The sequence below is a fragment of the Ambystoma mexicanum genome, chromosome 1q, assembly GCF_040938575.1.
Source record: "Ambystoma mexicanum isolate Mex_15411 chromosome 1q, UKY_AmexF1_1, whole genome shotgun sequence".
Classification (NCBI taxonomy): Eukaryota; Metazoa; Chordata; class Amphibia; order Caudata; family Ambystomatidae; genus Ambystoma; species Ambystoma mexicanum.
Genome location: NC_090922.1, coordinates 288,364,139 through 288,386,964, shown reverse-complemented (window position 1 = coordinate 288,386,964; position 22,826 = coordinate 288,364,139).

The window sequence follows — 22,826 nt, the reverse complement described above, 5'->3', positions numbered from 1 at the left end:
CAGTCCGAGAGCACAGAGGAGTGTCTGTGTCCTTCTCTCACAAGCCATCCACAAGGTCCACTGCCAACACCTCTGAGTGTGTGATGAGTGCTAAGATATCTTGACAAACCTCTAAAGGCACAATGTGGGTGGAAGGTAGCCTTGTGGGTGTTGACCATTCAGTTTGCCCAGGTGATGCCTTTGAATATTTCTTTTATTTTTTATTTATTAGTCATTTGTAATGCACACTATACAGCAAATGTGTGTTTCGAGGTGCATCAGGACAAGGAGGGAGGATAGGGAAGAGGAAGAGAGAGGTACAAAATAAAAATAAAAGCGTTCTTAAAAGTGTCTTGAAACATTCGATGAGTGCAAATGCTACAGAATGAGTGCGGGCGGGGCAAGGGGAGGCAAAGGAGAGGGAGACTGGAGGATGAGAAACAGTAACATTCTGACTAGGTCGTGGAATGTGCAAGAGCTGAACATGAAAAAGGGGGGAGAGGGGAGGGAAACGGGTGCAAGGGGGGGAATCAAAAATTACAAAACACATACAAGTGAAGGGACAAATAGGCAGAATGCATTAGGTAACCATAATGCAAATATGTCAAGCAGGAATGAGAGGTCAGGAAGGAAAGGAAACAGGGAGCATATAGAAGCAATGCAGCAGAGACATGAGAGTAGAAGACACTAGGGAGTAATGGAAGGAAGCAGGAGCTGCCAGGCAATGTGAAGTGTGCATCGAGGTAAAGTCAAACCCACAGGACAACATATTGCAAGGAACAAGGCAAAAACAATATTATATTCCAGGCCATCAACAAGATAGTGTATGCAACAAAAAGGGATGAGGCCAGGAGGAGGGAGAGATAACATTGTCCACAGAAAGTTAGAATTGAAGGGAGCATACTAGGTGAAAGCCACACCTCAAGAGGTAAGAGCAGCATTGGGTTGAAAAAACAAAAAAATAGCATAGTGGTGAAACACACAAGAGACACGGGAAGATGAGGGTGATCATGGGAGTAAGAAGCAAAATGACTAGCAGTATAGATCAAAAATAAAAGGGAAAGAGTGCAAACTAAGTAGTTACAGAAAGGGGAGATATGATGCAACGCAGGCTGCAACATGCAAGCTCACAGACTATAGAATGAGGTAGGTAAAGAGCAAGTGCAGACGTGAGAGCAGATAAACAACACGATACATTAAGACGGCAGCATGGTATGATGAATGTCAAAAGTTAATGAAGGCCAGTGTGCAGGGTCCGTAGAAGCTACAAATGAGAGCAGAGAAACAACAAGATACATTAGGGTAGCAGCACAGTATGTTGAATGTCAAAACAGTCAAAGCAGGTCAGTTGAGTGAAAGGGCTTCCTGTTGCATGTGAGAGCTGGGGCACACTGGCATCACACCCTTGGCTGGGCCCACCAAAGGTAATGCCAGTGCCGAGCAACTAATATGGCATGCAACAGAAAACATCACATTCTAAGGTCCAATATGAAGGCACTCTAAGTGAATAACCGTTGGTAATGGGAGGCCCCACTTTGGCAAAACAGTGCCATTAAAATATTGGGGGAAATAGAACGCATGGGCAGAATGGGAAGCCAGGTGAATACGACAAATTAAAGACATCTGGGATGGAGAGAGCGCATTTAGCTATGATGCCCTGGTGGGTTGATATCATTTAGGTCCTTCTGAGCAATGGGAATATTTACAACTCAAACACTATCACAACAATACAGAGACCGTGGGCTTATTCCAAAACGCTCTCCGGTGGCAAGATTTACACTAAATTGGAAAGTGGCAAAAACCCTAATAGGACAATGACACGGGAGAAACACAGCTTTACACAGTCTGGGATGCATTCAAAGCAGTGCTAAGGGGAGACCTGATAGTGCTAAAAGTGGCCAAAGACAAGCAGAAGTGTAGGTGGGAAGAGGACTTGGAAGGGAAACTAAAAGAAATTCAGGGAGAGATTTCCAAGAAACCAAGCCATAAACTCTGGCTAGCCCTGAGACATGTCCAAGAAGTCAGAAAAATTACTCCTGTACTTGAAACATTGGTATTACATAAGTGCAAACAAGGCTGATAAACTCCTAACAAGGCAACTCAAGTCAAGGGCGAGGAATAGAACAATAATGAAACTCCTGGATAAAGAAGGACGGATAAAAACAAAGGATGAAGACACGGGGGGAGATCCTAAGGGAATACTATCAAACGCTTTATACAACTGATAACCCCAAAGAGGAGTAGCAGGATGTGTATTTGAACAAGCTCACCCTGCCCCGGATCTCATAGGAGGAGAAAAAATCCCTAGAGGGTAACATCACAGTAGAGGAAGTGAAAAGAGCAATACAAAACCTACCAAGGAACAAAGCACAGGGACCGGGCGGTTATCCGGACTGCTTCTACAGAAAATTCCAGAAATATTCTTCTTTGTTGAAATGTCGACCTGGCTAAAATTCAGAGTCTCCTTTCTTCCTACACGTGGTATTGCATGCACACCCACTGTTTGCACCTTAATTCATTTCTAAGTTCCATGTGAATCAATCAATAGAACTTCCAACTTTCCTTTAGAACCCAACTAACTCAGCTGAAAGAAACCAGCCATACACTGAATGTTAGGAGAGCAGTGGTATACTAGCTTGAAAAGACTGGACCACTAAGAAAGACAAACCAATTCTTTGTCTCTTACTCTCTTGTCAAGAGAGACCTACACTTTATGCTTCTACTTGAGGCACAGGGACTGATATAGCCTTTATCGAAAATGTTCCTCTAGATTCAATTTGCAAAGCAGCAACCTGGAGTTCTGTTCAAACTTTCAACCAACGCTACTTTAGACGCACAATCCAAGCCTTATTCTCAGGTTGGACAAGCAGTGCTAAGACATCTCTTTGCTACTTCACACATGCCACCACCATCTCCTGGTACTATTCTCTAGTCTATGCACAGCATCAGAAGAAATACACTACTCACTATAATCATATTTCTCATGATTGCATCTGCTTAGATTCACATGCAGCCACCCTTCCTCCTCTCTTCGAGTAGAAGGAACATAGACATCGGACAACTTCTTGCTTCTGTGCTCACTCACGCTTCTGTAAGGCTCCCTTACAGCTGAACAAAAACAACCAGTGGGACTTCGACACGTGAAGCGTTTTTGGTACAGTACACATCACGTTCGGGATAGTGTTACAGTCACACCCATATCGACGGACTTTTCGATCTTCGAAAGAAATATGCAATACTCTGAAATTTCCACTGGATTTCAGACTATATGTAAAGCATGTGAATCTAAGCAGATACAATCATCAGAACTATGATAACGGTCAGTATTGTGTGTCCCATTCATTTGATATTTATGTTGTTTAAAAATCAGTGCATGCACTCTGCCACAGACATCTGTTGATCATATTCCTTTAAAGTTCACTTCATTACTCAAAAACGTCATGGAATGTGCAAGCTCACTCATTGACTTCGCCCTCTCACTAAAGCTTTTACATTTAGGCCATTTTGGGTGACAACAATTCCCATGTAAACAAAAGGATTAAAAAGAAGAACACTTGCAGATAGTTTTCACCCCTCATGGTTACTCCCTTTTTTTAAAGTCCCTTTCTATTCCTCTGTTCTACTAAGTCTCTGCTTATGAAGATTGTACAATCCTGAATATTCTTAAGGACAACATCATATTTCCCTGTGTAATAGGGATGACATTCAGTGCTTAAATGGCAAGACAGTGAATAAGTAGATTATCCAGGAGGATGGCTGTGAGGAACATGCATGCCATGGGACCTGGAGGATGACATGGCACAAGGGTTTGATCCCTGGCCAAGTACTTAGAAGCTGGAGTAGGCTGACATGAAGCCCTATTTGCATGACTAAATACAATAATATTGCAACATGTCTGATATGGCTAAGCCTTACAGATGGGCAGTTCGCTTTTCATCTGGCACCACACCGTGGAGTGCTGTTGTTAGTTTTAAGTGTATGCAAGATGGGTAAAAAATAAATAACTATGTGGGAGGTGAGAAGTAGATGAGGCCCCCTTTGTAAAGCGATAACATTTTGACAGGTGGGAATGCCCCCTACTACCGGTATTAATCCCAGCCCATTAATATAAATGTAATATAAAAATGATATCAAATGTATATCAAATTTGTATCAGATTTATATAAACTGAATATAAAGTGTTTGTGTACCTTGATACAATATTGAGATGATTTGCTATAAAGTTTAGACACACTTTATATTAAATCTATATAAAGCAGGGAGCAGCGTGTGTGCGCTGTTGCTTGGTCCAGGCCAAAGTGAGTTGTGAGTGGTTAGACGGCAAGTGTTAGGGTTTGGTGACATGGTGATGATGCAGGAGTGGGTTTGGCCTTTAAGGCTTGATAGTATATTAAATAGAGCTGTAATATAAAGTTGAATGAAGTTATAATTTATTAGAGCTGTAATATAATGCAGTGCTGGGCCTTTTAAGGTCAGATGATATGTTTTTTTTATAGATACATGGAATATAAACGGGGCTCTGCTTTTTGGGGCACACCATTATCATTTTATAATGTAAAGGAGAGGCTTTGGAGGGTTTGGGGTATTTTAATGCTGATGAAAGTTGAATAAAAGGGCCGGGCAATGCCGGACAGAGGACTTAGACGGCGAGTGTTAGGGTTTGGTGATCCAATGTTGATGCTGGAGTGGGTTTGGCCTTTAAGGATTGACATCATTGTTTTATAACAACATTTATATAAAGTTGGAGTACATTTGAGAAGACTTTGAATAATTTTATATAAATCTGGCAAACTTTTGTAGGCTTGATAGTAGATTTAATAGAGCAGTAATATAAAGCTGGGTGACGCCATAATTTTATAACAGCTTTTAAATAAAGTTGTACATTTGATAAGCCGTTGACTAATTGTATATGAAGTTGGCAGACATTTGATAGGAACTTTAATTAATTTATATACATATTATATTATTTTTATATAAAGTTGACAGACATTTGATGAGAACTTTAATTATTTTATATAAACGTTCTATATATTTTATATTATTTTTATATAAAGCAAGAGTACATTTGAAGGCTTGATAGTAGATTTAATAGAGCTGTAACATAAAGCTGGGTGACATCATCATTTTATAACAGCTTTTATATAAAGATGGAGTATATCTGCTAAGCTTTTGAATAATTTTATATAAAGTTGGTGGACATTTGGTAACACTTTTGAATAATGTTTATTTAAACTTTATACTTTTTGTATATAAAGGAGGCAGGCATTTTGATAAGACCTTGAATACATTTTATATAAACTTTATGAAATGTTGATATCAAATTTGATTGAAAGGTCCAGCTTAAAGTTGTGACGGCATCAGCGGTGGGCTTTTCAACTCGGATATATTGCTTTTTGCAATGAGCTGGAAAACACAATGGGCCTCATTACGACCCTGGCGGAACGGGTTAACGGGCTCCGCAAAAGGAGGCGGACCCGTTAACACGTTCTGCCACATTACGAGGTCCCCTCGCGGGACCCGGTAAGGACGCCTGGTAAAACCAGGCGTCGTTACCGGGTCCCGCGAGGGGAAGAGGGAACAAACAACGGGCCACTCGTAATCGGCCCGTTCTTTGCTCCCTCTCCCATTCCCATTCAGCCCTATGGGGGCTGAAATGGGAATTGGGAAGGTCTGGACCCGGGTTCCTGGAGGGAGGAATTACTGGGCCCTCCAAACTCGGAATGGTCTGGTAATTCCCCATTCTGGGGACCCGGACGCGATTTCGGTGGCAGCCATGCCACCAATAGCGGCATGGCTACCGCCGAGGTCGTAATGAGGCCAAATACGTTTTGAGCTTTAAGAGTCTATTCAGTAAACGTGGTTCTACACGCAGATGCAGCAATGATGACAGAGACGGATTCTGCCCCCGCACCCTTGATGAAAAATAAGATCAAATGTGCGGGCGTGAGGAGGATCAGACTGCGGCAGACACTATTAATATTTACTGAGCTTGCTGTTCCAAGCAACTTGAAAACCCAGGGTATTTTGAAAGTAGCCTATGTAAAGCTTGTATTTCGCTGATGGTGACCGATAGCCTTAAAGACAGTGGGCCTCATTACGACCTGTGCGTAATGCGTTTAACGGTGCCGGTAATGGTGCCAGTGCCGTTTAATGCATTCTGCACTATTACGAGGTTCCCTCGCGGGACCCGATGTGGAAGTCTGGTTTTACCAGATGTCCAGAGTGGGTCCCACGAGGGGACCAGGGAGCTGACAACGGGCCGGTCGTAATCGGCCCGTTGTTAGCTCCTGCACCCATTCCCATTGAGCCCTATGGGGACTCAAATGGGAATGGGGAAGGTCCGGGTCCGGGTTCCCTGAAGGAGGAATTACCGGGCACTCCAAACTCGGAATGGCCTGTAATTCCCCATTCAGGGAACCCAGACCCGGTTTTGGAGGCAGCCTTATTAAGGGCATGGCTGCCTCCAAAGTCGTAATGAGGCCCAGTGTGTGTAAGGCTTGGGATCCATAAATAGAGAGCAATACGACAGCTCCACTTTGCGCCGATATTCGTGCCACCCAGGGTGATTACGGCCATCATGGCTTACGCATGTTTAAAACAACACTTTTACAGATGGTGCTACTAACATAAAATGAATGATCCCCAGCAGGATGCTCATATATTTCTGGAAATATTTTAGGTGGATAATTTGCTACGTAAAATATGTTTAGTTTTGAACCTTCAACATTTATTAGATTTGTTGCGCTTGGTGCAACTGCTGACACAGATAAGGATTGGTGCAGGAACTGAACGATTTCTTTCTAAAACATTATGGGCTATAGAATCTGCAAATAACCCTCTCTTGAAAATGCAGCAGTTTAGATGCATGTGTTATATGGGGGTTAGACACATCATTGAAAAACCCGTTCCCAACCAGGGGGGGATAAAGTACATACAAAATGAGCGCCTAATGGAGTGTAACATGCTTGCTTAACGAAGCGGCAGCATGAAATGTGTTTGTGCGGTATGTGCATGTATTATTAATTCTATAGCAGGGCTGATAACTTTAGTGTTTTATTGTGAATATATTTTTAATAAATATGGTCATTATAAATGTGAATATAAATCTGTTGTTTATAAAAACTGAATGTGCTTTATGTTGAACAGGTCCTTGGGCAAACACGCCATGCATATACGAACAGGCATATATTATGACATAAAGGTGTCAAGAGTTAACAACACCACCTATGAAAATTAAAAAGCCAATATTTGAAAACAACAGAATGCTATTGTGTGATTAAAAAGCAATTCCTTTAAAAGTTGATGTACCCCAAAAACAACCCAGCATTATACATCTGAATGAAATAAACGTTTAAATGTGATGTGTGTTATACGTAATAAACAGGATCGCATAATAAAGAGGCAAGACCATTTTATGATTTGTAAAAATATTTCTTTATATATATATATTTCTGAGGCTTGTGGAATCTGCTTAGATCACATGCTGTGCATAGGCCGACATCTAGTGGAAGCTGCGGAGTATAACAGTTGTTTTTCGAAACTCGAAAATGGGCGTCGACACAGGGCGTGCCAGTAATACTATCCCTAGTGTGACGTCCACTGTACCCAAGATCCCTCACTCGTCTAGGATCCTCAGATTGTTTTTTTCTGACAAAAATGTGTGTTGTCTGAACTGGTTGGTTATTACACAGCATAGCGCCAGCACAGACAAGCCATTTCATCATCTATGAACATGCAGCTGATCAAATCCTAAGAATGATCAAATAGATAGGCATGAGTTGGACAAATTAACACTTTGCGCAAACTCCGCCCACAAACAATTAAGACATAATTTTGCCAACAGCCACCGAGCAGGCTTATCCTCAATGTGTTCCATATGCAAGCGTATGCCCTGATGTTTATAGTAATCATCAATGTAAACCTACATCCTGAACCATTGCATAGCCTTCCAACCAAGATTGTCAGTATTGTTTTTCACCACTGTCAATTAGAGCATATTGCTTCCGAGATGTGTAAGCGTCACTGAATCAACGGCATTGAATAATGTTTTTGGCCGGCTGTGATATGAATCATGGGTCAGTAGTGATTGTTTCAGGTTTTAGATATAGTTGTCTGTAGATCTGCATACAACTATCTAGTGTGAAAGCAGCCGATGTATGACACGTGGTTTTCTTACCAAGTGATACTTGACCATGTGTGAATCCAGTCAGCTTGCAGTTGTTTTTGGTGCCATCTGCATTGTAACGTAGAAGCATTAGTATTACATATTTACATATTTACTGTGTGTTTGTATTAGTAAGGTGGAGAGATTATCCGAATTGCAGGTAGTCCACAATCTACCATGGTTTGCATTTTGTACAAGTTGCTGAAATGGAATGGATTCACAATTAGGTATGGATACATACACGAAGCGCTTGTTAGGGATTTGTTCCTGTGTCACATTGTTGCAGAGAGTGTATGTATGTTTCCACATGTATGAAATCTGGAAGATTTCATTTATATGTATGTTTTTGTTTTCCAGTACTTGTAGTAAGTATATTAGAAATTATTGTGGATCTTCCTGTAAGTTTATAGTGAATTTCACTATTCCAGCACAGTAGTCCAATTCTTGTCTTATTCGATGAACACTAAACGTGTTATCAGGATTGTTTGTTGCGTTTCTATGAAGTACTAACATTTGCAAACACAATTGGTCTGTACTTTGTAAGTAAATGTTGTCAACAAGAGAATATTCATTGCTACATTTGCGTAGCAACTTAACCAGTTATATTTGAAAATTTAAATGGACCAGATAGGTCTGTGTCCAAGTCATTTTTTCAGAATGTGTGTTGTTCCTTTGAAGAAGTACCCAAGTTACTTTGAGTAATAGGTTCTTCTTTGGTTTTGGTAATTGATGAAGTATTAACTTCTTTTACTCTCTTTGGATGATTTGCAGTGACATCCTGTTGCATTTCTTTTTGAATTAGTTTTCTTTTACAACGTTTTACTTTTTGTGGAACAGGATTTGTTTTTAGATGGGGGTGTATAGTGAACGTAGTCTATTGTATTCTAAAATGCAAGGAATATCAGCATTTACTTTACTTGCATCAAAGTTGATTAAAAATAGACTGTCAAGTGTACGTAAGCATGTTAGTGCTACGTAGCTCATGCCTTCTTTAAAGACTGTTAACAATATCTATCAATGCTTTGTCTAAGGTAAGACCTTGTGATTTATGAATGGTGACTGCGTATGCAAGAGTTAGAGAAAATTGTTCTCTGCGTACATACATGTCTTTGAAGAGAAGGAATCGAGCTGTTGAGAATCCTATCCTTTTCACTTCTGAAAGTTTGTCAAAGAGAATATTGACAAACTGAATGTTGGTGTCACGTGGGTATGTTTGAAAGCCAACAACTGTACCTAGTGCTTCATTAACTAGTCCTTGCTCCACGTCAAGGTTACGTTTAAGCATTACTCTACAATTTAAGGATAATATTAATATTTTTTCCAACCCAGCTGTGTTGGAGATTGAATTTTCTAAACTATTTAGTCTTGTTGTGGCTTACTCACACATGGGTAGTGTCATACCATGTACGTCTAGTTTGTCTGTGGCGCTAATTTCCATTATTAGTTGCATTTCTTTATTTAACATTGTTTCATTGAATTTGAAACAGCTTGCAAGAGATGGCATTAAGGCCATACAATTGACATTTGTGTGCGCTAATTGTTCCATAACATCAGTAGCACATGCATTATCGCCATAAAGTGCATGAATGTGCTGGTTTTTCAATATTACTTGTGCTTCTTGAGAAAGTATACCAACTCTAATACTTTTTAAGATGTTGGCATAAGTGAGATCTGCAGATTGCCACATTTTTTCTTTTAATTCTCTGTATTGGAAATGTTGCCAAAGATTGACATTTCCTATGCTGCCAACAGTTTTACGGCAGAGTTTGTGCCCTAAGGTTTTATAAATAGGTTAACTTTTCACTGGTGTCAATTGAAGAAGATCTCCGAAAACAATAATGTGTTTTACTCCAAAGAGCTCTTCGTAGTTTGTTTTGAGTACTTCTTGTAATCTGAGGTGAATCAAAGCCAACATTAGGTTGGAGACCATGCTCACTTCATCTATTAGAAGCATTTTCATTTGTTTTAACACTCTGCATAGTTCCATTGAATCTTCTGTAGAAAGTTTGTAATAGTCTAATTTGTTTTGGTGTTCTACTGGCACAAGTAGTAATCAGTGTAAAGTGACACCGCCTATGTTGTAGGCAGCTAAACCTGTGGGGGCATTGACAACAGCTGACAGTTTGTTGTTCGTCAATTGTTGAAGGAACTTGCAGATGATTTTGATTAAGAATGTTTTGCCTAAACCAGCTTCACCACTGGCGTACAGTAGTATAGGTTTGTAATTTTGGAAGGTGCGTTCTTTATGTTCATGTTGTACACCATGTGCAATTTCTTTTGTTACTTCTTGAAAAATGCTACGCTGCTCATTGTTTAGTTTTGATTGTAGTATAGTTAAGTCTTCTTTATCTTCATACTGACACATGGTGTTTTCTACTTCTGTCATAGCTAATTCTGCCTCATTTGCTATTAGTGGCTGTCACAGTGGTTCTTGCCTTCCTGTTACAGAAGGTTCACTACTGTCAGGAGTGTCCTTATCTAGTTGGGCCTGGAGTTCTTCTTCGTGTTGCTGTTCATTGTGCAACATTGTTTTGTAGTGTGTAAAGTTTACATAAGTTATAGTGCTTTCATTTGCTTTGAAAGCATCTTCGTAGGAGTCATAGTTATCTAGTATTTTTTTCTGCTTTTTTCCATGTTTTAAAGAGTTGTAGCAGGGTCATGTGATATAGTTCTTTATGTTGAGGAGTCTTTAATGACAATTTGATATGATTAATTAAACTTGGTTTGGTGAGTTTTATTAGGATGCCTTCACAATTTGTCACTCTATCTACTTTTTATTTCATCGGGTTTTATATTATTTTTGTATGAGAAGTTTTGGGCTATGTGGTAGAGACACATGGTTTTCGAAGTGGTACTTCTGTTTGGGTAGTATGTGTCCAGCAAATTGTTTTCAAAATGTCTTGGCTGTTGGGATCATTTTTAGCTATTGTTTCTATGTCGACATATGATTTGAGAACTCTTTTTCTAGATTTAGCAGGACCAAGACTTAGCCATACTATATTTTCAGATTTTCCATACAAAGCAGTACCGGTTAAACGATCTGTTGCTTCATAGGAGCCACATTCTCTATGGGAGAGCATTTTTATGCCCAAGCTGTACAATTTCTGAGACAGTGTTTTGTCTGATGACAGGTCATTCCAGAGGTCTTGAAGCTCTGTTTTTTCTGCTTTGGTTAAGTATGCTGTAACATATCGTGCAACTGCTGTGGAATTGTCCGCAATGTACTGCACATCTATGTTTGCATTCCATAAGAGGACAATGATTGCATTGTAATCATTGATATATTTTGCTTCTTCTGTTCTTTTTATGTAATATGTATGTTTAGGTGATTTGCCTTTAACACTATGTCTAACTGAAGACATGAAGTTGTTCACTTGACCTGTTTTTGTAACCGGTCTAGGGAAACCAAAGCCGCATTTGGTGTACTATTTCCCTTTGTTTTTGTATTTGCGACGTCAATCTTGGCCACATTTTTGTCTTTGAAATTGTAAAATGTGTGCATGAAGATCACTATTTGTTGCTTCCGATGGAATTTCACAAGTTACATATTTTTTGATAAACTGTTTGCCTTGACCAAATTTAGGAGCATCTTTATTCCATAAAAGCAGGTGGATATGTGGTGCTCCCCTGGCTTGGTATTCTTTTCACCAAAAGAAGTGTTGCACTTCTCTGAGGGGAGGAACAGTTTTATTACAAATAAAGTGCAGCAGAGCAAGGTAGCAATGATGAAAATATCTTGAAACATTAACAGGATCTAGAGAACAAAGTTCTCCAGGTGTTAGTATATCTATGTTTGTTTTGTTTTTGTTTGATATGCGTAGGAAATGATGTAAATCTTCCCATGCATATTCTGCACAACTTAAAGGAATGGTTCGGTGAAAATGTTTTATTGCCCCTACGGGTCGGCCATGTGTTTTTAAGCCTAAGTCGCTCGATTTTAGAAACATTTCCTATGGACCTTTCCTGAGTTTTCGTCCATTAAATGTACGCGAAAACAGGCATCAGGGAGCTGCCATTTTTTGATAATCCTATCTTTTCCCCCATTGCCCTGGCTGACCAGCTTTTGCGGCACTAAATCATATCCCCCGCCCCTGAGCCTGACATTATCAAAACATTCATATTCCCCGCCTCTCTCAGTGACGTTTCTGTGCTGCGTAGGCAAACGCGCCCAGTCGTCTTCTACGCGACTTCACACAGAACCCGGAAACCAACACAGATCAACTCACAACACAGCGGGCCACAATTCTGAATATGAAACTGTACTTTAAAATCAAACAGCAACACGGTACATTTGGTAAAGTACATTTATTTGACATTAAATGTTTATAGAATATTCAGCAATTGCCATATGAACTCCGAATGCCATTTATTTTCTTTTAGCTCTATCAGCAAATCCGTAAAATTTATTGTGAGTCACGCGCTGTTCATTTATGGTACACAGGCTGTTGGTTTTCATTAAAGGAAGCACTTTGGTCGCACGTTGAACCGCAAGGCTGTTCCATCAAGTAGGCACTAGGCCAGCATAAAGGTTAATATGTTGCTTCTAGCCGCTAGTACCGCGTAAGGGCATATGGGCCCTTGGTGATCGTCCCATAAAATCATCAAAATGGTGCAGTAGTTTACATCAAGCTGCAGCTGATGGTTGAAAAAACCATCTGCCGGTGTCTGAAACTGGTGGCAGTAGCAATAGGGAAGGATATACCTGTTTTGAAAACATAAAATTCATAATTAGTCTCGCCAGCCAGTCTTTATTAATATTATTCATTTTATTTATTACGGCCGAGCTGAAACTATTTGCTTTCAAGGATAGTGCAATGGAGTATGTTCGTCTCTAAAATCAATGCGAAAAATAACGAAGTAAACCGAGGTTAGTACACAATGAGAAACGACTTTTGTCTACATGCATGTGGAATGTGGACCTGCATGCCCATGTGCCTGCTACAAGGAAGATCCCACAAACGTTTTCCAAGCTCTTCATCCATTAATTTATTCATGCATCCATTCATTAATTCTTCATTCTGGTATAAAAGCTTCTAAAGAGTTACTTACATTATATTTGCAATTTTCATTGTGTCTCTGCGTAATGCAGTCCGTAAATCCCACTGTGCTCTTGACAACAATTTTTCATATACTGAACTAACATGAAACTCGGTCTAGTTTCAGAATTTTCTGCCTTATCGTCTCTTACGTTATTGCACCACCCCCCCTTCAAATTAAGTTCTTTCGGCATGGTCCCGGTCAAAAAACAATAGAACCATATACTGCCAGTGCGAGTTGTATGCCTCTTCAGGGCGTGAGCTGAAAATCAAAGCCGCTGACCTTCACTAGAAATGAGCATACATTCTTTCTTTGCAACATCCCGTAGTAAAGCCATCTGTGAGAACTTGAAGTTTCAAATCCATCTATGTACTGCACCTCAATGTGCAAATGCGAACTGGCTTCTCTCACATCTGCAACGGCTCGCTTGGCGCGTTCTAAGGCCCCCAATTTTGTCCTCGTTGTCTGCGAGCTTTGAAGCCCCAAAGAACCATAACTATTGAGACTTTTAATTTTTTGGGGAAGGTCAGGGAAAGTATAAAGTACCCGAGGAGTTGAGTTGAAAGTGTGATTTATTGTTTGTTTGTTTTATTATTTGCAATGCGCAAGCCTCCCCTCGGTTAAAAGTGCGCAGCATTTACATAAGATTGAGAAAATTAGTTACATCAACAAAAATATATACATACACATATAGACAAGGTCAGCAATATGAGGTGAATTGAGAGAGAATTTGAAGATGACACCCAGGTTGTTCGCCACCCAGGATGGTGAAGGTAGGGGTTAGGGTTAGCGTACTTTGTATGCACACTGTACAATAACATTTATTTACAAAAAGACAATAGTATTACAATTATTTAAACCGGGATTTGTACTTCACAACCAGCCTTCCTTTGGGTGGACATGGCACAGTGGCAATATTGGGTGGCAATGGATCAGTGCTCTGCACAGAAACGTTCAAAATTCCATATCTGTGCTTCTCTAATACAGCAACAATAAGGCTTTTGACAAAGTCGAACTCCATTTCCTCATAGACTGGTTCGATCACCCATTGCTTACTTCTTTTTGAAAAGGCCTTAGCGTAGAGAGGCATCCTTACATTACCCGTTGTCCTAGATTGTTCACGGCCGAGATTCTCGTCATGGGCCAAGACGGCAAGTAGCGTCCTATGTCTCATGCCGTGTATGCTGAAATGCAAGCGCTTTGGCCTGTACTTTAGGCACATATTGTGGAACACCTCCAAACCTCCTGTGTGACAGAATTCTGTCAGCCCCCTCAAATCTCTTGATAGAGTTTTATCGAAAACAATCTTCTCAATGGCTTTGTGTGTCGGTGAAGATGGATTCAACCACTTCTTCTTCCGTGCCTCCACTGGGGACAAAGGGCCATGTTCACATTGGTGGAAATGTAGGTTTTCTGACCAGCGGTGCACGTTGGTACAGTGGTGCATCAGTGACCACCATTTTTCAAGTAGTATTTCCACTGACCCTTCACAAGTTTTGGAGCTCCACCAAAGATGGTTGCTGATAGACTGGGACCACTCTGAAATACTTTCCAAAGGTTTTTTTTTCCTTGCAGCCGAGATTTTCTTATTGATTGATTTAGCAAGATGCCATACATCAAATTGATGTTTAATATGTGGGAACTTCTCTCTCATTGTCTTGGCAATTGAAACGTGTCTTTCCGTGGCTATGAGGTCGATGTGCATTCCCCTCGATTGTAGATATTCCACTGATTTTATAAATCCTAGTTTCTCCATGGCCACTGAGGATGTACATTGTGTTACATTGTGTTACCTGCACGACCACCAAACTCACAATTTTCTTACTATCCATGTCCTGAAAGTGGTAGGTGCAGTACTTGGCAGAAAATCCAGGGCTGTTGCACTGTCCATCGCCGGCTAGCCTGAATCGTTTGCCTTTGAATGTACTTGCTAGAGACAATTGTTCAATTTTCCAAGCATCACTAATGGCCGGAAACAGATAATCATGTTGGTGTTTGTAGTACTGCGTTTTTTAAAGAAAATGGAGTCCCACAAACTGAAAGCCACTAAAAAGTGATGCAGCTGCACACAGTAGATTGCCTGCTGGCAGTTTCCCCAGCATCGGTTGTGCAGACCATGAGAACGTATGATGTAATCTACAGGCGGCATGTATTGTGACGTTACTGCCTTGTTTTTGACGAATCACATGAATCAATGGCTTCCCACATACTTTCCCTCTGACGGAATGCCCACATTTCAGCATACTTATAATATCCATCAAACAACTGTCGGATACTATGTATTTGCCCTCTTTCATTAGACTGTCATCCTGCGTCAAAGTTGTTTCGGCCTGTGACGTTGAGGACATATCACCACATTTGAAAGAAATATCGCTGCAATCAAGTTCTGATGCATCAGTGAATGCTGCTGCTGGTTCATTCTCTGTCATTTCAACATCTGCTACCTCAAAATTGACGGGAGAACACAACAATGTCGACAGCTTTTTTGGTGGCAATTTTTTGGCTGGTGTAGATTATGTGAATTCATCTGCGACTACTTCAGAGCTATCTTCAACACATCCAGTATCATGTTGTTGCGGTGGTGCGGTCGTACTGTAGCAATGGTCCAATACAACTTTGTTGGATTGTCCGGACACATTAATTTCATGTTCTGGCCATTGGACATGAGCATCCCGAGTCTCAACACGCCGCGTCTGAATTAATAGTTCCTCCATAGTGTAAATGGTCTGGCAAGCAACATCTCTCATTCGCTTCACTGTCTGTGTATGTATAGTTTGTAGACCCACGGGTAACTAGAGGACAGATTGGAAAAGGGATGTTCAGTTTAAACACAAGATAAAGTATAGTACAATTGACTGGAAAAAAACATAAAATAGTCCCCAGCACAAACACAAAAAAATTTCTAAAGTTATGAACTGTTTGTAACTAACCTTATTTTTGTTTCTTTTCTTTGCAACTTTTTTGACTCGACCTTCAACATCTGCACACTGTTGCTCCGATTCGTATCCGCATGTCTCCCCTTCCTCTTGCACTGCAACGACTATATTTTGTGTATCCGCATAGACAGCACGGAATGAGGCTCCATCGACTCCCTGAAACATTGTATTTTCATTACTGTGTATCAAAATATTGTTAGCATAAAACAAACGTGAGGACGAACACACAGGTACATCTCAATAGCCAAACATGATTTAAACATTGTGTGGAACAATCAAGCGACATGTATTGGAGCTCTGATGACCTAGTTCGATGGAGCTGTCAGTATCCATACCTCTGGCTCTGCATGGACTGCCACGAATGATTGTATTGAAGAGGAGGCATCAGCAACTCCCTGAAACACAGTACTTGCGTTAGTATGGTTTTCAATATTGTAAGCATAACACACACTTGGGGTCGACGGCACAGGTACATATCAAGAGATAACCACAAATGTTGCATTGAATAAAAGAATCAAGGAATATTTAAATATGATCAGATTTAATCAACTTATTTCTCCGATTTCTTTACATCTGCATCATCTAAATGGGATCTTGTGATTGTAGTGGAAGCTCCATCGTCTCCCTGAAACACTGTACTTGCGCTAATAGGGAAGAAAGTATAGCAAATGGAATCACTTTATATGATCACGCTCGATGGAGCTGTCAGTATCCATACTTCGTGCTGCTGAAGAATATCTATGGATGTTGTAAATGTGGTGCGCACTTCCGAAAGCTGTTGCGCCGATTCGTATCCGCATAGTCCCGCTTCCCCTGGAATTACTTGAATGTCAGGCTCTGCATCAAGTGCGTGGGTTGACGATTCAACAACTGCCTGAAACATAGTATTTGCATTAGTAAGGATTACAATATTGAAAACACAACACACACTTGGGGTTGACCGCACAAGTACATATCAATGGCTAACCACGAATGAAACATGGTGTAGAACAATCAAAGGACAAGTGTTCCAGTCCTGATGATCACAGTCGATGGAGCTGTCAGTATCCATACCTCGTGCTGCTGAAGAACATCTAGGGCTGTTGTCAATGTGGTGGACGCTTCAGCATCTCCCTGAAAGACAGTACTTGCATTAGTATGGATAACACTAATTATAACTGAAAACAAACATCAGGGGATGACAACTAAGGTGTATATCAATTGGAAAGCACTAACCAAACAATTGATAAAATAATCACACGATACATAAAAACTATTACTTGACATGCATAAAACAAGACTGTAGCGGAATAGCCAGGTATGATTTCCTGATATTTGCTAGAAGTGGTTGATAACTGCGAGCACGTCACGGAAGTAGAATGTTCTTGCTTCAGATTCAAGGGATAGTCAAGAAGTTGTAAAGGTAAATTATTGTTTGATAATGAAATGCCAATATTTAAAATTGCCATGTAAGGAGACAGAATACTTGAGAGTAATGCTATTGAAAATGTGCAATATAGCACAGTTACCTGTGACCATATATAGATTTCCTTTGGGGGTTATAAAATCGAAAAACAATGTATTGATAAATGTCATTATTTAAAAAGCTATACACTCATATCAATATCGAAAGTATTACAAGGGAGTATTACAAGGGACACAACACCTAAAATATCAATTAATCCATTCGGCTACCTACACACTACCGCAAGGCCTAAAGCTAAATCCGGACACTTGACTCACCAGTGGCGGAATGTGGACGAAGAGAGTTGGAATAGCGTTTACGAGCAATTTCCATGTCATTCGCCGTTTATTCTTCTTTGTTACCCAAGATGTGGCGTACATGTTCGAGGAAAAGTGCCGGCTGCAGATGCGGTATCGATCACCCCTCTTGTCCTCTAAGACTTGTTGGACTCTACTTTCCAGCTCATCCAGTGGATATCCGCGATGTCTGACCCATTCTCTTATTCGATGAACAGTTTTCGGGAATACATGCCTTGTAGTGCCTTCAGATTTAGCATGGGTCTTCGAAGGGCAACCGCTAATCGAACAGGCAGGCATTGTTGAAAATTCTGAAAAGTAAATATCAAGATTATTATAAAACCTTGATGAATAAAAATGTCATAAAAAAGTAAATGAACCATACCATGCTCAATGCAAGGTTTGTTTTGGTCGCCGGAACTATACCAGTTCATCATGTGTGGCTTAGTATTTGCATAAATTACAGAAATGTTTTAAATTATGTGACTAAACTCTGAACATGTGACTCGTCCCTTGGAATTTATGTCTTGCACGAAAAGGAAACATGCTTACATTATGGACTGGACCCCTGAAAAATGCAATTCGATGACAATTTACACAGATGAAAATAAATAGATCTATTGATAGCATAACAATTGAAACTCAAGTCAATAGCAATGAGACCAATGACCATAGCTCTATTGGGTACTGTAATCGCAAATAGATAGAAATGTAAAAATGACCGAAATATGACTAGGATACATGGCCTTACCTTGACCAGCAAACATTTGGATTCAGCAGGCCGAGCAGTATGTTGCAGGAGAACAGGTAGATGGCTACAGGTAGCACACTGACGAGTTTGCTCGAAGCGGTCACAGATAGCACGACGACGAGCAGATTAGCATAGATCTCAGTGCTTCTCAGGTAGAAGGTTCAGGAGTTGACTTGCAAAGCACAAAGATCTTCTCATGAGACATATCAAGTAGTTTATAAAGTATTAGAAACAGGGGTGTGTTTGTGAATGAATGACATGTGTATGTCGTGGTATTATGTTTATTGCAGGGGGGCGTCCTGCCTCACGGGAGGCCTGATGGAGACACGGGGTCTGAGGAGGCCATGTGAGTTATGGCCCCTGGGCGTGGGATACCTTTTGAAGTGTACATGCTGTTTTGCTTGCACCTTGGGCGTTTGCGCCCGTTACAGCCCCCCATGCCAGCGCTCATCCCCGGGTGTGAACCGCCTTTAATAGAGGGGGTGGGATGGATGGGCCTGGGGCGTGCAGATAAGGCACAGGAAGACTGCTGAATGGAGACACACTTATGTGGATTGCAGGGGTGCGGTCTGCCTCAGGTGAGGCCTGCCTGGAGACAAAGGGTCTGAGGAGGACATGTGAGCGATGGCCCCTGGGCGTGGGATACCTTTTGAAGTGTAAATGCTGTTTGGCATCTTGGCCGTTTGCGCCCGTCACAGCCCCCCATGCCAGCGCTCATCCTCGGGTGTGAACCGCCTTTTGGCGTGCAGGCAAGTGTGTGGGAGCGAGGGGCCACAGGCCCCTCTCATCCTTTACTTCTCAGTAGAAACTCATACCAAGTGCCTCCAGTAGTGGGTTCGCCCCTTGCCCTTATGTGATGTTAACTTTGGATGACATTCGCGTAGATGGGAACACTGAGCAGGACACGGGGCATCCATTTTTGTACCCCCTTTCCACTCCATTTTGGTGACCAGGCCTCACTGCGATAGTACAGCATGCAGAGCACATGGCCCACAGCCTCGTTCCCACTCTGACTGGAAAACTCCAGAGGTATTTGCAACAGCTAATAAATGTAACACATCACTCTCTGAGATCACGGTCCTGCATGTGAACTGGCCTGAACCAAGCACATGGCTCATTCATCTCCACAAACGTGTCCTTGCCCACGCACCCTCGCCAGTGGAAACTTACTGCCATTATGACCCTGTGTCCCTGCAAGGTATTCTCTTCATGTGCCAGACCACTGACCACGCCATGATGCCCACCTAGCAGATCCCCAACTAACATTAGACCCCTACTGTAGTATATCGTTGCCTATCAATAACAAATGCCACATACCGGAGATTCTTGTGAGCACAGACCGACACTTCAAACAGTGTATTATAGAGGTCAACACCCTTGACCTAAGGCCTGTATAATCCAATGTTAATTGATAGTATAGATATATGTGTGACTTTTATAGAGAGATAACCGACTGAAAGACTTTGAACAAGTGTTATTAAGTGCATGCACCCTGCTTCACAGCGACCTGACCTTCACCCATTCGGAGCACAGATGTCTGACATCCATCCTTGAATGGAGACACACTTGATTCATTTAAAAAATCGAAAACAACCGTTGTTAAAATATATGTGGTGTTTTATTTTGTATCTTATTTTGATGACACAAAAATACAAGACTTTAAACATTGTACAGGTCAGGTTGCAGCACAGCGAGAGAAAATCCCTTGTACTGGCCGCTGTCACTCTGGAACGTTTCTCTTATGGCACGAATGGCACAGGCGGTTATCACTCTTTGAACGCGGTGTCCAAGCCTATCCTGAGGCCACCATGTAAAGGAATGATAGGCCACCAGCCTGTACCACCTGTGAAAAGGAATGAAACAAACTGTTTTTAAATGACCAAGATAAGTTTAATAAACGTTTGTTGTCAATGACAATTCTTGTAACTAATGGCATTCTGCTCGGACAAATGCTACCTAGACACTGCACACTATTGAACGACTTTCAAAATTTTGACCGAACCATTCCTTTAATGTAACAAACAAAGTGGGTGGGCCAAGGTTTCTTATCATACAATTTACATCTCCATGACGTCAGAACCAGTACTCTTTAGTACCACACATGTTTGCTAATAGATTTGTAAATAGATTTGTAATGCTTGATTGTAAAATCTCATCTTTTTCTTGCACTTTTTGTAATAATTGCGTAGCTGATATATTTTGAAAGTGGGTTCCTGATTTTAATGTGTGTGCAACTCCGTAATATAGAGTTGCTAGTTCACTTTCAAAGAGTAGTATGTATTCCACATTTTGTCTAAATCTGGGATCTTCAGAATACATCCGTAACGAGCGGTATTCTGATGCTCTTATTTGAATAGGTCTATCATTGTACCTTCCTCCTTTGCCAGTAGGAAAGAGTAGAGGAAAAGCACATGCTTCTATACTTTTTTCCCATATGCTGATTGGTGATCCTTTCGTTTGTCGCATTTGGTACGTTTCTAGTGCATCTTCTATGGTGTCATTAGAGTGCAATCGATTAATTGTATAATGGTCTAATATATTGGATACTATAGCAGGATCTAGAAGCTCAAATTGACCAGTTTCTGGGACTCTTGAATTATTTCAGTGGTTTCCTTCAAGTTTTCTTGAATATTAATTTCTTTGTAGTATTTATTATTGTCTTTTAGATATTGCAAGGCTTGTCTAACTTTATGTAAGTCTACCAGTTGTTGCCAAATGTTTTTGTCGTTAGTAGGTACACCATTTACTAAGATAATTAAAGATTGCTCTATTGGACGTTCCACTCCCACAGTGTGCACATTTTGTTTTAGATCTAATAGTAAATACACTACTTTGTCACAAATGCATTTCACCAATTCAGAGGGAGGTAATTTTGCTGTTTTTGGTTGAAGGTGTATTATTGCTTGAAAGGGGTGCACTGTTTGAATTATGACGCTCTCATGTAAATTGAGTTGTTGTAGGGGTTTTGGTAGTGGGAATAATTCCAAATTATTTGTGATAGCACGTGAAGGAGTTTGGTTGTTGTCAAGTTTTATAGTGCAGTTACTGCAAAGTATTAAGGGGTCAGTTATTTTGTATTTGATTTCTGCTATAAGGTAGAGAGCTAATTCAAACCATTTAGAATCTTCATTGTCTTCTATTTTGTATGTTAGGTCTACAGTTTTTGTGTTACTTTTATAAAAAGTTCTGCGGCAACACAAACACACACATGGTTTGGTACTTCAGCAGATGTACTTTTAAATTTCAGTATTTCTTTTTTGTATGTGTGTAGTAGAAGGTTGCCATGCATAGAATTGTTGCTAGTCTGCTGTAAAGCTATTGCATTTTGTAAGTGGCTTTCACTTCCAAAATATTTTTTCTGGATATAGTCAATTTCTTCGAGTAGGTCTTTGGCTGTACCATGTAGAAGAATGTTATTTAAATTGGCTAGTGCTAAAGCAGGACTTTTAGCATAGTACAGTTTATAGACTATATTTCTTATAGTTGAATGATGTGTTGATTTCATTTTGATATGATGGAAGGTGGTTTTGCAAATAGGTCCTGAAATGGATGCTACGAATGTCCTTGTAGTCCTGTGTATTTGCGCACTGGACAGGTATCCATATTTTGCAGTAGTTTCATTTTGATTTTGTCTTTGTCTTTCACATACTGATTGAGGAATTGGCGTAAAGACTTGAAAGATTTTTTGGGAATGTTACACATTGACGTGCATGGCCATTTGAATACTGGATGTTCTGGTTCAGTCGAATGGAGAGGTAATTCTGAGTTTTCTGGGGATATTTTTGTAAGCAGTATTTCTTGTTCCATTATGGTATTATTAACTTTTTCATAACCTTGTCCACTGCTATGTATGGCAATTGTATTTATTTGCTTTTGTTTTCATGCTTCTTCATTAAAATATGGTTCTGTGCTTGTGGTCTGAATCCATTCACCTCCACAGATATTTAAGAAGTTATTTTTGTTGACATTTCATTTATTGATAAGTCTTTTTTGTAATTTAGTCATTAGTTTTGTTAGTGGTTTCATTTTGTTTAACACTAAAATAAATAACTTTCTTTTGAGAAGGATTGCACTGTCTACAATGCCAGTAAGACTGAGATTCTACTTATCAGCACATCCACTCCCTCCTTCCCTGCAGTTCTCTGGCCAGCCTCCCTTGGCCCTCTTCCTGCGCCTACCTGCAAGGAAAAAAACCTTGGGGTCATCTTCGACTCCACAC